Here is a 17,355-nt window from a genome sequence, read left to right on the forward strand (position 1 = left end):
CCATGTCATTCTCTCCGCCGCCATGTCCGGCCCCTTCTTCGCTGCCATGTCCGGCCTCTTCCCTGCCGCCATTATCGACCATCTCTTCATCTTGCCCCGTGTCATCATTGCCTGCCCCGTCGGCATCCTCAACATTGTCATCCTCATCTTCAGTTATCCACCGAGTATAGCCATCCATGAAACCAGTCATGAGCAGGTGCGCTTCGACACGACCATCGACATGGGGGTCAAGCCAAACTATTCCTTTGCATTTTCGACACGGACATAAAACCTCTGTCAGTTTATTTTCCTTCATGTCCTGCACCGCCGACCGCAACCACCTGTCCACCATCGTTCCACTGACCATCGTCAACTCTGCACGGTAATAATAAACAAATTGATTATAAAAATGCGTGCATTCATCAAAGTCATACAAAAATTTGGCATGACCTTCCTTAAAAATAGGACATATATAGATCTAGAGTTTGCCCGGAATTCGCCGAAACGGAAATAAATCGACATTTTGGCAAAACATAGGCAACTCAAATGCACAATTTGGCATCAACTCATGCCACACACACAATTTCCATAAAAATATCACACACATGCATAAACATATTTCCATTTTGCAAAAGCATGAAATATTAATCACACCTCTATCTCGAGATCGAGCACACGGTGGAGATGATGATGTAGGGAGGTCAAAAGTGTACAAAGCTCTTCTTGACAAAGAAAGATCTAGTTAGGGGGCAAATAGGTCACTTAACTAAATGCTACATGTACCTAGCTAGCTAATTTGGGAGGAGACAACTTCAACTAGTGGAGGGGGGAGGAAAAAGAGAAAGGAGATGAATTAATGGAGGTGGTGTAGTTATAGCTAGGAGTAATGAAGAGAGAGAAAGGTAGATAGAAGAGGGAGAGTAATGGGGGGACAAGTATTGAGGAAGAAGAAGAGTGAGAGAGGGAGGATGTGGGAGGTACGGGAAAGGAAGGAGAGGAGATGGGGAGGGGGAGGGGGAGGTGGAAAAGGTGGTGGGTGCTGCGTCTTAGCAGTAGCGCGGGAGAGAAAGCGCGCTGCTGCTAAGAGCGTAGCAACAGCGCGCTTTCCTGTCACGCGCTACTGCTAAACGGGCCAACCCTGTGCACAATTTCAAAATTAGCAGCAACGAGGTGACAAAAAAGCACGCTGGTACTATGGCATTAGCAGCAGCGGGCTCCGTGGCACCGCGCTACTGGTAAACTTATGTCGTTGTGTACTGTCGGTGGATTTTTGTAGCAGCGCGGTTTAAGCGTCACGCGCTACTGCTAAGTTTGCACCAGTAGCGAGCTTTCCGTAGCCGCGCTGCTACTACTTAGCAACAACGCCTGTTTTTATGCCGCGCTGCTGCTAAGATTCTGTGTATAAGGTTTTCCCTAGTAGTGTTTGATAAGAAATCTAGCAGCTCACCAAAGATGAGATTTTTCTGAGCTGTTTAGAATTTCTGGTGATTTTCAGAAGTGTTCTTGATATTTGCTTTTTGTGTTTAAATTTATTTTCAGAGGGTGAGGCTTGTCTTGAGGATCACCAGAAGGCTTGTGAACCTCATCTGCACTAAGGCAAGCCACAGCAACATTTTCATGGTGTCATTTCAATATTTGTGATTTTCTTACTTGAATGAAATGATTAATACATGCATTTAAATAATTATTGAGTTATTTGTATTCTGTTAAATATTGGTTAGTTGTTATGCTTGATTTATAGAATGAATGAAACTAGTTTAGTGGATAAAGCAAGTTAAGATTTATTTGGTGATGTTAGAAATAATTTTGTTATGCATGGTAGTAATTATTTAAAGCTTTGTTTTTGCCTTCATGAATTGATAATTTTTTTTAGAAAATATTCTGTTAAATACTTGTTTAATCATATTTCTTGTCTTACAGAATGTTTGAACCCAACTTAGTGATGAAGAAATTAGAGTTGTTGATAGTGAAATCTTTTTGTCAAGCATATGAGAAATTTATCGGAGTTACTTTCTTGCGTAAGAAATTAATAAAACTTGTTGCAAAATATCTTGGTTAAGTTGTGAGTCATTTTGAGCAGTAGAGTAATATGAGTTGTTGACGTTTATCCTTGGTGTGTATATGGATGACATCAGTCATTTTTATCATTATATGATGCATGTGTTGTTTTGCATTTCATGGCATGCTATGACACCGGTCATTTTAGTTTAAAGTTGAACCTGGATATAACTCCACTTGAATATACCGTTGACTTGGTCATGGTGCCGCTGAATCGAGTTTCTTTCCAGTGCAACCACGTTTGCCTTTGTTGGAAGGCCTTGATTCGGTCCATTGACATGGCCTCTGGTCGGTGCTTCCAACTAGGGAAGGTTATGCCATGCTTGCCCTGGCCCGGTAAGCAGGCATAATCTTGTGTGCTCGTTGATAAGATTATGGTACCGAGTCCCCGAGTGGGAGTGTTTTGACCACGGCGGTGGTCGGGGTGTCTTTGGTAGACACGGGGCCACCCAGGACCAGCCCATTGGGGATTTGGGTCGGAGTGGCCGGGAGAGTGCTGTGGCAATGGAAGGGTTTTGTCGGAATGCCGTTGGTCCACCCAAATGGGAGTGCGAGGCCATGGGTTCCGTGGTGTGGGTACAGTGTGCTACCTCTGCAGAGTGTGTAATCTATCGATAGCCGAGTCCACGGTCACGGACACCTCGTAGTAGGTCCCACCATGAGTCAACGTTTAATTAAAATTGCACACTAAGCTATGAACGTTGCATTGTTGATGGATGGCAGAAAGGCCATCGAGGCATTTGGGACCAAATGGTGGTCGTGGTTGTGATCGCCGTAAGGATCACGAGTTGTTCTTGAGAAATACCACTTTAGTGGTGTGTTTGTGATCCAGAGATGATCACAGTTGGTAAGCTGTCCCGAGGGACGTTCGAGCATGATCACAGCATGTTGACATATAGTGTTGCATTATTAATAATTGGTTAAATATCATGATATTGTTTGTCACTATGATTATGCCTGTTGTGAGCTTGCAAGTACATTCAATGTACTGACCTGGTGTGTCATGCCAGATTTCAGGAAAGTATCGTTGGAGAGGAGTGCTGTTCGAGTCTAGATCGTGTCCACATCGGTGTCCCTGTGATATGGAGCTTCCGCCACGAAGTTATTCCGCTGCCACGTAGTTGTTCGGATCGAGGCCCCTTTATGTTTACTAAATAATGTACATATTGTTCAGCCTCACTGAGTGTGCCGCTTGGCCTCGACAGATATTGTAATGTAAACTCCGTTCCGCTAGCATCAATAAAGCTGTTGTTTTTCTGTACCAAGATGTTGTGTGTTTCCAGAAGACATGGTCTCTGGGCTGGCAATGCATGGTGAACAGGTCGCTTTGAGCCGGCGTGCCACACGCCCGGGGCCGGTCCAAGTAACCAGCCGGAGGCAAATCGAATGACGACACCTGGAGCACCGGTTCAGCCGTGTGACATGGAACCACCTCGCATGTATACCGCTCCGCCTCATTATGCGCCAACACCACCGAGTCACTTCTCCAATCCTTTGGAAAACCTCATTGCTACGTTGGCTCGTTTGGCGGCTCTCCCGATGGAAGGCGACTCTCTGACAGGAATCAAAACTCAAAGGGTGAGAGAACTTCTTCAGACAGCTCTAGCGCAGCAGGATGCGTACTCTTACAGTTGAGACATAATTCATTCAACCCCTCGCTCGAGCCGGAGCCCAAGCTATAGTAGGCATATGAACTCAGCTGATATGTCAAGCAACGCTCAACACCGTAATCAACCGTGCAGGCATGAGCTGGTGCAGGCTGGAGCCCTTAACTTAGCGGATCAGGAGAGGATCCGACAAGAGGCTGAGCGGGTGGTTCAACTGGCAGCTGAGCAGGAGGCTCATCAAACTTTTCTGGCTTATCCAGCAACCTCTGTTGAGGCTGGAGTAGCCACAAGGACAGGAGGTGTTCCTTTCCTGGTGCTGGCTATACGTAATGAGCGCTTACCTAAAGACTTCAAGGGGCCTCATAAGGTGCCTAATTACACGGCCGACTTGCAGCCTAGGGCCTGGATTGAGAGTTATGAGATGGCGATGGAGCTATTGGAAGTCAGCGGTGCAGCAATGGCTAAGTATTTCACTATGATGTTGGATGGGACGGCTCGCACTTGGTTGAAAGGATTGCCCCCCAATTCCATCGGCTCATGGGCGGAATTAAAAGCCCGATTCATTCAGGACTTCAAGGACACATGCAAACAACCTATGTTGATCATGGACCCGACTAATTGTAAGCAAGAGGAAGGTGAGTCCACAACCCATTGGGTGCGCCGGGTCAAGGAGATAATCCATTCATCTGATAAGATGGATGCCGGCTCGGCAGTCTTAATGTTGGAGAAAAATTGCCGTTTCAAACCTCTAAAGCAGAAGCTGGGGCGGCTCAAGCGTGACCGCAATGACATGGGCCAGTTGATGGCGGCTCTGGTCAAGTATGCTGATTCTGATAGTACCAAGGACCCCGTGTCTGATGAAGAAAAAACAGGGAAGGGAAAGAAGAACGGCAACGGCAAGGGTCACCAGCATAACCCGGCAAATCAAGGAGGTAATAAACGTAAGGCTGACGAATTTGTGGCTAACACCAATGCACAGGGCAACAATCAATGGCGCAAGGGTAGGCAACCCCCTCGGTCAGGCGGGTCAGGTCCCACCCTTGACCAACTATTGAATGAACCTTGTCCAAGACACGGCACCCGGGAGAAGCCAACCACCCATCTGTGGAAGGACTATACAATCATGAAAGCATTTAAAAATTCAAACACATTTGATGGAAGTCACGGGCCTGGCGGCGGTTTAGGTGGAGGCGGCTTTCATGGCCCGAGCGCTGGTTCAGGTGGAGGCGGTTTTCACGGTCAGGGCCATACGGGTAACTAGGGAGGTTATAATCCACAACCCGGCCAAGGTAATCAGCAACAGTCCGGATATCAGAGCAACCCAAAACAGTTGAATAGTGGGCAATACCATGTATTTACCACTAGTTTATGCAAGAGGGACCAGAAGCTTCATAAGAGGGCTATCAATGCCATTGAACCGGCGATTCTACGTTATTTAAGGTGGTCAGAACAGCCTATTGTGTGGAGCAGAGAAGATCATCCTCCCCGGGTTGATAATCCGGGTCACTTAGCCTTGGTGGTGGGGCCTTAGGTTGGTGGACATAAATTCACTAAAGTGCTCATGGATGGAGGCAGTAGTGTCAACATCCTCTACTATGAGACGTTCCGTCGGATGGGGTTGACTGATAAGAGTCTTAAGCAATCCAACACTATTTTTCACGGTGTTGTACCTGGCAAGTCGGCATACCCAGTTGGTAAGATTGAACTGGAAGTAGCCTTTGGGGATGAATATGATTCCAGAGCGGAGAAGTTAAATTTTGAGGTGGTTAAGATCAAAAGCCCATATCATGCTCTGTTTGGACGGCCTGCTTACGCCAAGTTCATGGCTCGGCCGTGTTATGTATATCTGCAGCTCAAGATGTCGGGTTATAAGGGCACCATTACAGTACATGGAAGCCGGAAAATAGCCCAGGAGTGTGAAGAAGGAGATGCTGCATATGCTGAGTTTGTTTGTGCAACAGAGGAGTTAAAGTTTTATAAAGATAATGTTGACCCGACAGACATGACGTCTTTAAAGAAGCCAATAACGGAGCATGAAACGGTGTTGAAATTCAAGTCAGCTGATGACACCAAGATGGTTGATTTTGTGCCCGGTGACTCATCCAAGCAGTTCATCATTAATGCCAACTTGGATCCAAAATAGGAAAGCGCGCTCATCGAGTTCATCCATGAGAACCGGGACATCTTTGCATGGAAACCTTCTGACATGCCGGGTGTCCCGAGAGAACTCGCTGAGCACACTCTCAATATTGATCTGAAGTTTAAGCCGGTCAGGCAATTTCTCCGACGGTTTAACGAGGAAAGGCGCAAGGCCATTGGAGAAGAGGTGGCCCGACTCTTGGCGGTCGGGTTCATTGTGGAAGTTTTTCACCCAGAGTGGTTGGCTAACCCGGTGCTTGTACTCAAGAAGAACGGCACCTGGCGTATGTGTGTGGATTACACCGATTTAAACAAAGCTTGTCCAGCTGACCCTTTTGCTCTCCCTCGTATTGATCAGATCATTGATGCTACGGTGGATTATGAGCGTTTGAGTTTTCTGGATGCTTATTCAGGTTATCATCAGATCAAGATGGCAGTCAAGGTCCAGGAGAAGACAACTTTCATCACTCCGTTTGGAGCCTTCTGCTATGTGTCTATGGCTTTTGGGCTTAAGAGTGCCCAGGCAACTTATCAACGGTGTGTGCAGAATTGCCTTCACAATCAGATTGGGAGTAATGTTCATGCTTATGTGGATGATATAGTGGTGAAGTCCATAAAAGAGGAAACCTTGGTAACATATTTGAAGGAGACCTTTGATAACCTCCAGGTTTACAAGATGATGCTTAACCCGGCCAAGTGTGTTTTTGGAGTCCCAGCTGGCAAACTCTTGGGTTTTTTGGTGTCCAACCGAGGTATTGAAGCTAACCCGGAGAAAATTAAGGCAATCACATCCCTGGCCAAAACAACATGCATCGATGACGTTCAACGGCTGGCGGGTCATGTTGCTGCTCTGAGCCGGTTCATAAGCCGGTTAGGGGAGAAGGCGATGCCTTTGTATCAGATGATGAAAAAGACGGATGAATTTGTTTGGAGTGAGGCTGCAAATTCTGCCTTTGAGGATTTGAAGAAACAACTTGCTGAGCCACCGGTTCTTGCTGCTCCGGTTGAGAAAAAACCGTTATTGTTATATGTAGCTGCTAACTCACGAGCTGTTAGTGTGGCGATTGTGGTGGAACGCAAGGAGACTGGCAAGGAACATCCGGTCCAACGGCCGGTTTACTATGTCAGTGAGGTGTTGATTGAATCTAAACCAAGATATCCACATTGGAAGAAGCTCATGTATGGGGTGTTCATGGCAAGCCAGAAGCTCAAACATTACTTTCAGGGTCACCCAATTACTGTGGTTAGCTTTGCTCCTTTGGGAGACATCATTCAAAATAGAGAAGCTCCTGGACGAGTCGCCAGGTGGGCCATTGAATTTGGGTCTCATGGGTTGAAGTATGTACCACGTACTACGATCAAATCTCAAGCGCTGGTTGACTTTATTAATGACTGGACAGAGATGCAGATGCCAGAAGAGAAACCAGACAACACATATTGGACGATTCACTTTGATGGGTCCAGACAGTTGGAGGGCTCGGGGGCTGGAGTTGTGTTAACTTCCCCTCGAGGTGACAATTTTTTTATGTGTTGTGATTGATGTTCCCTTGTACTAACAACGCAACAGAATATGAAGCTTTGCTCCATGGTCTTCGAATGGCGAAAGAAATGAGTCTAAGCCGGGTCCGGTGTCTTGGCGATTCAGATTTGGTGGCTCAACATGTGTCGAGCTAGTGAGATTCCAAGGACCCTCTCACACTACAATAAATATGTCAACTAGTGACCTTCTGTCAGTGACCCTGGAAGAATTGGTCATAGATCTATGACCATTTGAGACCAATTGGTCAAAAGCTGTTCGGGGGGCTCCAAACTCTAAACCATTGCGACCATTTTGGTCAGAAAGGCCGTAATTTCCTTACAAGAAATGGTCATAAAGCAAACAACGCTATTCCGCTGCCTTATTTCTAGTTGTTAACAACCAAAATAGATGGTCATAGCCTTGTAAATTGTGGTTGGTTGCTATGACTAGGCGCCACCTCATCAGTTTTGCCTATGTGTCATGTCCATGTGGCAGTTTTTGCCCTAGGTTGTGAAGCAACCTATATTTTTGTCATTCCCAAAATTCCCCAAAATATTTCATAAATTCTTTGGGTCATATATTCATCAAATATGTAAAAAACCTTCCTTGCCTAGTTCGAAAATAATTCAAAAATACCCATTTTTCCTATTCTGTTCAGAACAATAGTTTGTGAAGGAAGTACCACTTTGGCATGTCCAAATAGTATCCATTTTCTACAGTGCTTTCCTATGCCCAAATAACCATCCTCCACCAAATGTCAGCTCAATCCATTCATTATTTTGAGCCCAGCTTCAACATTCGTATTTATGTCTAGTGTGGTACTTTGCAAACAAAGTACCACCTAGGCTCGTCCTTTTGAGCTGAAAATTTGTGAAGACGGTCTTCTTAGTAACTGATCATCCTCGGCCAAAACACACGCCCATTAGCCATGTACATTTTCTGTACCGCTAATCAAACACTTGACTGCTAATTCATGTTTGAGCATCGATCGGTCTCCTCGTGAGAATCTTATGTTGTAATTTTCTTCCTAGCACCTACCTGGGGAGTTCCCAACCCACTAGACATGGCTAGGCTGGCCAGAACACATGGCAACGCCATGGTCACGTGGTGACCATGTGGCGGGCATGCGAGTTTACGCGCTCTAGAGTTGGGGCCCTCGGCCACTGCCCAAACCTCGACGTATCGCCACCAAACCATGTATTTCTGATTAAATAGGTACTTATGTAACTAGAAATTATTTTTGGAAAAAATAAAGATCAAACTATGAGGCAGCTGCAGTTCAAATTTGACCCGCTTCCAACTGAATCGGCGGGAATTTGTCTTTTTCACCAGAGGTGGATCAAAACTTTTGACACCCAACCATTTTGTCAATTGTGCATTAAATATGTCCTAGTATTTTATAAAATTGATTTGGTCCAATTTTGCAACAAATATATGGTAGGTCCTTCACAAAAAAAACTCATTTCAGGCACTCGGAAAATGGAAAATGAATTTTTCATTCAAAGAAAATGAAAACTTCCTTAGGCAACATTGTTTGCCATTCCAAGATGCACTCTTGTGCATGATATGAGATCATTTGAACAAACTATGCCATGAATGTGGCCATAAGATTGATCATTTGGCTTGAATGCCATTGATCTCCACGCATGATAGCTCGTTTCTGAGAACACTTTTTTAAAAGAATTATCGTATTACAAGTTTATTATTTTTCCTCGTAACTTGGTCACATATAATGACACAGTGCGAAGGTTTTGCATTTTTTTGAATTTTTTATGCCCGTTTCAAAATGCGGTAAAAACGGCGGGAATTACCGTTCCTAGCTAATGGTTGAATCTTGGATTTTTTTGGTGTTTCTCTAATTACATAGATACTTATGTACCTAGAAATGATTTTTGGAAAAAAATAAAGAGCAAACTATGAGGCAGCTGCAGTTTAAATTTGACCCGCTTCCAGCTGAATCGGCGGAAGTTTCTCTTTTTCACCAGAGGTGGATCAAATATTTTGACAACCAACCATTTGGTCATTTGTACATTAAATATGGCCTAATATTTTACAAATTGATTTGGTCCCATTTTGCAACAAATATATGGTAGGCCCTTCACAAAAAAAATCTCATTTCAGGCTCTCGAAAAATCAAAAATGATTTTTTCGTTCAAAGAAAATGAAAAATTCCTTAGGCAACATTGTTTGCCATTCCAAGATGCACCCTTGTGCACGATATGAGATCATTTGAACAAACTATGCCATGAATGTGGCCATAAGATTGATCATTTGGCTTGAATTCCATTGATCTCCATGCATGATAGCTCGTTTCTGAGTACACTTTTTTAAAATAATTATCGTATTACAAGTTTACTATTTTTCTTGGTAACTTGGTCACATATAATGACACAATGCGAAGGTTTTGCATTTTTTTGATTTTTTTTGAATTTTTTATGCCCGTTTCAAAATGCGGTCAAAACGGCGGGAATGACCGTTCCTTGCTAATGGTTGAATCTTGGATTTTTTTTGATGTTTCTCTAATTAAATATATACTTATGTACATAGAAATGATTTTTGGAAAAAATAAAGAGCAAACTATGAGGCAGGTGTAGTTCAAATTTGACCCGCTTCCAGCTAAATCGGCGGAAGTTTGTCTTTTTCACCAGAGGTGGATCAAATCTTTTGACAACCAACCGTTTGGTCATTTGTGCATTAAATATGGCCTAATATTTTATAAAATTTATTTGGTCCCATTTTGCAACAAATATATGGTAGGTACTTCACAAAAAAACCTCATTTCAGGCTCTCGAAAAATGAAAAATGATTTTTTCGTTCAAAGAAAATGAAAAGTTCCTTAGGCAACATTGTTTGCCATTCCAAGATGCACCCTTGTGCATGATATGAGATCATTTGAACAAACTATGCCATGAATGTGGCCATAAGATTGATCATTTGGCTTGAATGCCATTGATCTCCACGCAATATAGCTTGTTTCTGAGAACACTTTTTAAAAAGAATTACCGTATTACAAGTTTATTATTTTTCCTGGTAACTTGGTCACATATAATGACACAATGCGAAGGTTTTGCATTTTTTGATTTTTTTTGAATTTTTTATGCCCGTTTGAAAATGCGGTCAAAACGGCAGGAATGACCGTTCCTAGCTAATGGTTGAATCTAGGATTTTTTTGGTGTTGCTCTAATTAAATAGATACTTATGTATCTAGAAATTATTTTTGGAAAAAATAAAGATCAAACTATGAGGCAGCTGCAGTTCAAATTTGACCCGCTTCCAGCTGAATCGGCGGAAGTTTGTCTTTTTCACCAGAGGTGGATCAAATATTTTGACAACCAACCGTTTGGTCATTTGTGCATTAAATATGGCCTAATATTTTATAAAACTTATTTGGTCCCATTTTGCAACAAATATATGGTAGGTCCTTCACAAAAAAACCTCATTTCAGGCTCTCGAAAAATGAAAAATGATTTTTTCGTTCAAAGAAAATGAACACTTCCTTAGGCAACATTGTTTGCCATTCCAAGATGCAGCCTTGTGCACGATATGAGATCATTTGAACAAACTATGCCATGAATGTGGCCATAAGATTGATCATTTGGCTTGAAAGCCGTTGATCTCCATGCATGATAGCTCGTTTCTGAGAACACTTTTTTAAAAGAATTATCTTATTACAAGTTTATTATTTTTCCTGAAAACTTGGTCACAAATAATGACACAATGCGAAGGTTTTGCATTTTTTTGATTTTTTCTGAATTTTTATGCCCGTTTCAAAATGCGGTCAAAACGGCGGTAATGACCGTTCCTAGCTAATGATTGAATCTTGGATTTTTTTTGGTGTTTCTCTAATTAAATAGATACTAATGTACCTGGAAATGATTTTTGAAAAAAATAAAGAGCAAACTATGAGGCAGCTGCAGTTCAAATTTGACCCGCTTCCTGCTGAAACGGCGGATGTTTGTCTTTTTCACTAGAGGTGGATCAAATCTTTTGACAACCAACCATTTTGTCAATTTTACATTAAATATGGCATAATATATTATAAAAATGATTTGGTCCCATTTTGTAATAAATATATGGTAGGTCATTTACAAAAAAAAACTCAATTTAGGCACTCGAAAAATAGAAAATTATTTTTTGACCAATTTAGATGGTCATAACGTCGTACTGTATTCTGATTGGTCCGTGGACTCTCACGCGGATCATGCATTGAACACCGTCGGATGTTCGTCGATCCAACGGCGGTCCTCAGCCCTTCCACACCATCCCCGAAACCCTTGCTCTGGCCTGTGGTCATTTTGCATCCACCCCCCTACCTCCTTTCTTTCCCTCGCTCTCTTCCCCTCCTCTCCTCTTCCAGATCTGTCGAGCTCCCCTCGCTCTCCTTGATCCAGATCGCCGTGCTGTGCTCCTCCCTCCCTCCCCTCCGGCAAGATCCCCACGCTCTGCTCCTCCCTCCCTCTCTCCCCTTCGGCGGCCTCCCTCTCCTCGATCCGCAACCAATCAAATCGCAACCAATCCCCCACCCCACCCTTCCTCCCTCTCACTCGCGCAGGTGCAGGCGCAGGGCACAACGCCCAATCCAAGGCGGTGCCGTCCTCATGTGCGCTCGCGGTGGCCATGACGGTGCAGGCGCTCGCGCCGCCGCCGCCAGAGCCGCGACAGCTCAGCCTGGCGGACCTCAAGGCCGTCTCCGTGCTCGGCCGTGGTGCCAAGGGCATCTTCTTCCACGTCATGCCCGAGGGCGAGGACGGCGCCGGCGACGTCGCCATGGCGCTCAAGTCAGTCTTGCGGGAGGCCGCGCGGCACAAGAATAGCGGCGGGAGCAGCGGCGGGGACGGACACCGGAGGATTTGGTTCAAGCGCGACGTGCTCTTGGCCCTACGCCACCCGCTGCTCCCCGCCCTCCGCGACGTCCTCGCCACCGATGCCGTCGTCGGCTTCGCCATCGACCGTTGCGGCAGCGACGACCTCAACTCCCTCCGACGCCGCCAGACTGAGAAGATGTTCTCCGACTCCGTCATACGGTACGCGCTCAACCAACGCACTTATGCTACGCACTTCCGTAGGACAAATGGGCAAGATTTGATCCTGAACTCATCTGTGAACACCGTCTTCTTCTTCGCGGAGATGGCGCTGCTGCAGTATGGTCTGGTGCAGTCCAAGCCCTCCATGGTCGCCGTGACTCCTGTCTACGCGGCCAGGCTCCCCCTGAAGAAGACCCCTCTGTGGACCGACACTCTGAAGCACCACACTGGCTTCACTGAAGCACAACTGATGTAAGCACGCACGCTACTGAATCCCTCGTAGCTTGAATCTGTGATGATTTCATTCAGGGGCAGTGACTTATTTTGTGTGATGATTGGTTTCAGGGACGCGGCCAAGATCCTGGTGGCCTCGCACTCCACCGCGCCTGACAGCAAGCTGAAGGTCGTCTACAAGAAGTACTCGAGCGAGAAGCTAGGAGGAGTCGCCCTTCCAGATTAGATCATGCTTGGCTACTTGACAATGTATTCTGGTCTGTAGATGCATCTTATTCTTGTTGAGAATCATTTGGATGTAGATCTATTTTTACCTGTTAATCTGATTTAGTTTAGGACTAAATGCTTTGCTGTTTTTGTAGTATTAGTCAGATTTAGTAACTATTTTTTTGTTTTTAATCTTTTCATGTTGATATGTAAGCCCATCTAAACGGGTTGTCATACATCCTTATAATTGTCTGTCACAGATAATCATTAGTACGCATCCAACTATTGATATCTGCAAGTATCTATATTTCATACATCCAAAAATTGACTACTTAAGCTGGACTTCTGGAGTAACTGTTGTTCACAAGCCCCTCGCCGGTCGGCTGATCAGCCTCCCGCACTGGCCGCACCGATCAGCCTCCCGCACCGGTGGAGGAACCTCCTACTGGTTCTAGATTATTTACGCTTGTAAATAAATAGTGTAGTTCAGTTTGTCGCAGCTATGATCGAAGTTCAATAGAAACAGTTCTGCTTGCCTACGACTATAGTTATAGTCACTTGTAAGGCTGATTTCAAGCAGACTGCTTAGTGTTGACCATGCAATGCTATTGTTGTTGACCTGCTGCTTGTGTCTTAAATAAATATATGCGAAGGTAGACACGATCTTTGCTGCTTGTGTCTTCAATAAATAAATAAAATTCTGTAATGATGATCTGAAATGTCACACAGGTGAACATTGGTGCTGCCGCCGCCGCTGTGCCAGTTGGAGGTGCTGCTGCTGCATCTGGTGGAGCTGCAGCTGCCGCCCCAAAGGGCAAACCTTCATCAGACACAACCCCATAACAGGGCCTCAAGGTTCTGTTCCCCATCGCCCCTCTTTCTAAATTACTGAAATGAAAATGGCCAGGCCTGATGTGCCTCCTGTATCTATTACTCGATTTGTTATGATTTGATTCACCAAGAGTGATTCTTCTACTATCTTGTAGTAAGATTAAATGGAACAACGAGGGATGTTTCTAAGTTGGTTATTGCTAGAATAATTCATCAACTTGAGATATGCTGGGATGTTCTGCCCGTCCTTACCAAAGAAGATAAGAATGGAATTTAATTGGATGGTCCCTTTCATCGTGCTTAATTAGCTATAAATGTGCCCCCTTACTAAAGAAGATAAGAATCCATATGTGTTATGCAAAATTAACTTTGTCATCTTGTAAGTGCTCTAGGCAGTGTCGAGAGGGTGAAAAATATGAGAACAAAAAAGCATTACTTGATTAATTTACAACATCCTTCCTTTACTCCGTCCGTGTCATTGTTGTTTACCCCTGGGAGTATTTTTAACTTGAAAATCTCTAGTGAAATGCCATTTGCAGTACATTTGCTTTCCCTGTTAATTTTTTGGGTTACTCCATCTTGCTCTATTAAGTAAAATTTGATATGTGGAGTAGCAGCAGTAAGCTAGACCCTCCGTCAATAGACTGCACCACAGAGGTCACCCTCATATGGATAATGAATCATTATCCCGTTTCTTGTATACCTGAGATGTTCCTAACGAATAATTTACTGGACAAACAATCTTGTTTGCCGTAAGAATTCTAGCATGCCAAAATCTGCCGTCTATGTATGCTTCGGTTAATATGGACCTGAATGGCAAGGGCTAGCCAACCTACTTAGCTAGATTAACATAACAGGAACAATACACAACCGGCTAGCTCGTGTTTGCATTGGCTGCCACATCGGCTAGCTAGATGCGACTGCTTAAGGGCTAGTCAACAAATTTTACAGCATTCTACGTTGTAGCCAAACACTTGCTCTGTATTTTATATTAAAACCATGGTATTGTGTACCTGCCAACTATGAGTAAATTACTGCAGTTTTTAATACTTTGGTTTTTTTGATACTTTACTGTTTGATTTACTTTTATTTTGTCCCTAAACATTTTGTTCTACAATGTGCAGATGCTGGCATTTCATTCATGACAAAGAAGTTGGATGAAGCATAGTTTTACCTCATTGAGCTAGTTCTGGGAGTAACGAACTCCTTGTAGCAGAACTTGTATGTGTGCTAGTTCTGGGAGCTGATCCTATTTGTGTGTTATATGATGTAGCAGAACTTGTAGGGCTCCTGTGATAGAATTGGGCTGATACACTTGGGCTGTATGTGTGTTATCTAATTGTAAACTTGATGCTGATCACATTTTTATGTATGTTATATGATGTAGCAGATTGCTTCCTGCTGTTATTTGAAATAATGTGTCTGTTTTTTGTATTTGCATATTGAAATATGAATGAACATGACCTTGACAGTAGGGTCCCACAAACTAGAACATCACATTTGGGACCCACTTACCAGAATTTGACAATTGGCATGCATTAAAAAAAGAGAAACAAAGGCTACGACCCAAAGATAAAAAGGCTATAATGTTGGGCTAGGCCCATGAAATCGACCAAAAATTGACATGAAAAAAATATATAGAAAGGCTGAATTAATGGGCTCGGCCCATCTAAAGCACTAAAATGGACCGGGCTGATTCTAAGTAACGACCTTTTCAATTGGTAGTAATTTTGCCACGTCAGATTGTCACGTCGGATCCGACGTGGCCTGGGCAGACAGCTAGTGACCAAAACAAAATAGTAGGCATATTTTGGTCATAAACGTTTATGACCTTCTCTGTGAGAAGGTCGTTAATTTAAGTTTACGTCCGCCAGCTTTTGACTTTCTGTTTTTGGTCAAAAAAGGTCGCAAATGAAAAACAATGACCTTTTAGCGGCCAATAGTGAGGGTCACAAGTTGACATATTTCTTGTAGTGATGGCGGCTTATCACCGAGAGGTCGATGTTGTTGTAAGGCATTTTAAAGGTTATTAGGTGGAACACATTGACCGTAGGAAGAACGAAGCGGCCCATGCTTTAAGCCGGTTGGGATCTCAGCGTAAGCCGGTGCCACCTAACACCTTTTTGGATGTTTTGCATAACCCGTATGTTAAGTTACCTACAGAGGAAGATTTAGCCGTTCCTGACCCGGAGGCACAGTTGGTGGCGGCTCTTCACGTCATCCCAGATTGGACAGTACCGTTCTTGGCTTACATGACCCGGGGTGAGTTGCCAGAGGATGAGATCCTGGCCCGACAGATAACCCGGCGGTCCAAATCAATGATGATTTCTGACGGAGAGTTATACCATCGCAGCATCACTGGAGCGTTTCAGCGGTGTGTTTCTCCTGAAGAAGGCCAAGAAATACTTCGTGAGATCCATGAAGGGGATTGTGGTCATCACGCCGGGTCAAAGTCTCTTGTGGCCAAAGCCTTTCGTCATGGTTTTTACTGGTTGACGGCTCACGCTGATGCAGAGGATCTGGTCAGTAGGTGTGATGGATGTCAAAAATTTGCATGACGGGCGCATGTGCCGGCTCAAGAGTTGCGGATGATTCCAACCACTTGGCCGTTTGTGGTCTGGGGGCTTGACATGGTTGGACCTTTCAAAAGGTCTAAGGATAAAAAGACACATCTTTTAGTGGCAGTTGACAAATTCACGAAGTGGGTTGAGGCAGAGCCAGTGAGTAAGTGTGATGCAGCCACAGCGGTTCAGTTCATGAAAAAGGTTGATCTTTCGCTTTGGCTTTCCACATAGCATTATCACTGACAATGCCACTAATTTATCCCAAGGGGTTATGGAGGAGTTTTGTCAACGTGAACATATCCGACTTGATGTTTCTTCTGTAGCTCACCCTCATTCTAATGGGCAAGCTGAGAGAGCAAATCAGGAAATCTTAAAAGGTCTCAAACCCCGGCTCATGGTTCCCTTACAACGGACGCCGGGTTGTTGGGTAGAGGAGTTACCCTCGGTACTATCGAGTATCAACACCACTCCTAACAGGTCCATGGGTTATACACCCTTCTTCATGGTTTATGGAGCTGAAGCGGTGTTGCCTAGTGATACCCGTCATGACTCGCCTTGTGTGGCGGCTTATGTTGAAGATAATAACGAACAAGCTAGACAGGATGCACTTGACTTGTTAGATGAGGAGAGAGACTTAGCAGTGGCTCGATCAGCAATTTATCAATAGGACCTGCGCCGTTATCACAGCCGTCGGGTTAAGTCCAGGACTTTTCAAGAAGGTGACCTGGTGCTCCGGCTCATCCAGGATCTTTCAGATGCACACAAGTTATCCCCGCCTTGGGAAGGCCCTTTGTGGTCAGCAAGAACTTAAACAACGTGTCATATTACCTCATTACGTTCGAAAGCACAAAGACTCACGTAAGTCGGAGGAAGAGACCCGCCGGCCGTGGAACATTGCTCAACTTCGGCCATACTACACCTGAGGCACTGGCTCTCGTCATGTACATACTTTGACATTGTATATACTATGATAAGTAATAAAATAGGACCTCTATCCTTTTCCCTTTCAAAGATTATATATCTTTACTCTTTTTTACTATTAAAATGACTATTAAGGAGCTGATCATATCTGAATCAAGTCTAACCTTTTTGGTCCGGCTTATGATCGTATTCAAATCTAGCTGTAAACCTCATGATCACTTGGGGGCTTCCTGTTCAAACATAGGTCGTATTCGAACCAAAGAGAACATAGC

Source organism: Triticum urartu, chromosome 1 (genome assembly GCF_003073215.2).
Source record: "Triticum urartu cultivar G1812 chromosome 1, Tu2.1, whole genome shotgun sequence".
Lineage (NCBI taxonomy): Eukaryota > Viridiplantae > Streptophyta > Magnoliopsida > Poales > Poaceae > Triticum > Triticum urartu.